Here is a 1,552-nt window from a genome sequence, read left to right as displayed (position 1 = left end):
CGTTAAATCATTGAGAAATATTATACGCGCAGCTTGATAACGTATATCGTGCAGTAATTCAATAAATAACTAAATGCGTGTCCTAATTTTGAAAAGAAATTCTATATAATATATGAAAAAAAAAAAAAAAATGTATATATTCGTTGATTTAAATTAACATTTTTATTTGGAAACATTATTTATTTTAAATATTACACGTTGCAAATGCAAATGACGTTTTAATTATTCTATCCATTATTGCATACCCCTTCCTTCTCTTATGGGGGGCTACGATACATTTATTTATTTATTTATTTATTACGTAACTTTTTCGTACTTTCATTCATTTATCACGAATAATGTTTTCATAATAAAGACAATACTAATCTATTTATCTTTGTCTTTCTCTCAAACCGGTTACATATTTCACGTGTTCCGTTCTTTTGATTCTCAGATTTTCATTTAACGATCACATATCGTTCAAATGCATCTTATTCCAGACCTCGAGAAAGCTCTTTTACCGGTCATGACGATGCGTGATGCAATTACACAGTCTGCTTCATTCGAAAAGGAACGCTTGATCGAACGATTGTCACTTCAAGGAGCAGGGGGTAGGAGGAGGAGGGGAGGGGGTTGGGAAAAAAAACAAGAAACACGAATTCAATGCGAACAACAATTTTACGAATGTATGTTTTATATAAACAGGTAAGAATAATCATTAATATTCATTATGTTAGTTGTTTAACGAGTCATCATTATCATCATCTTCCAAATGTCATGTGGATAAACTTTAAAATTAAAAATTACGTAAGATTTGTGTAAACAATCTTATACATAAATAACATGTGATTTAATCTTCTTCTTTATATGAATACATATTACAAAAGTTAACTGTGTGGTTTGGAGATTTGTTTTTGTCTTCTTTGATTCTTGACTCTCTCGAGAGAAACATGAAAGTTAACTTGATAGAAGTTTATTACTTGCAAATATTATAATATGTGTGTGTGTGTGTTTGTGTTTCTCTTAGATGACCAATTGATCAAATAACAACGTGAGTTATTTAATTAAAAAAAATATGTGATTTAGTATAGAAATGATAATAGATAATAATTGAAACAACATCGATACTCATCGGTGAACTAATTTCACTCACGACCTGATTCCTCCATAAATATATTGAGTTATGTATATATATATAACTGTAAATTATATCGGTAATATATATAACTGTATTCCTTCAAGAGTATTTCGAATACTGAGCACCGCTGCTCAGTTTGCTACGTTAACGTAACGTTTTGATTATGATTTCGATGTTAAGGTCACGATGGTGAACTATAATGATCGCTTGGCACGATTTATACTCATCCATTATACGCATGGCAACTCTTGCAGGTTCTTCTTCGTTGAAACGGGAAAGCATAAAGTAAAGTTATCAATAACATTTCATTGATATTATATTCCATGACTTTAAAAAAAAAAAAAGATATATATATATATTATATAAAACATAGTTTTCGTATTAGAAAAATAATAGAAAGTTAAAAGTATGCGTTGGTATTAATAAGTTAAAACT

The sequence above is a fragment of the Polistes canadensis genome, unplaced genomic scaffold, assembly GCF_001313835.1.
Source record: "Polistes canadensis isolate GaletaPanama2010 unplaced genomic scaffold, ASM131383v1 scaffold_120, whole genome shotgun sequence".
Lineage (NCBI taxonomy): Eukaryota > Metazoa > Arthropoda > Insecta > Hymenoptera > Vespidae > Polistes > Polistes canadensis.
The sequence above is the reverse complement of the archived record's forward strand: the minus strand, read 5'-3'. Positions refer to the sequence as shown.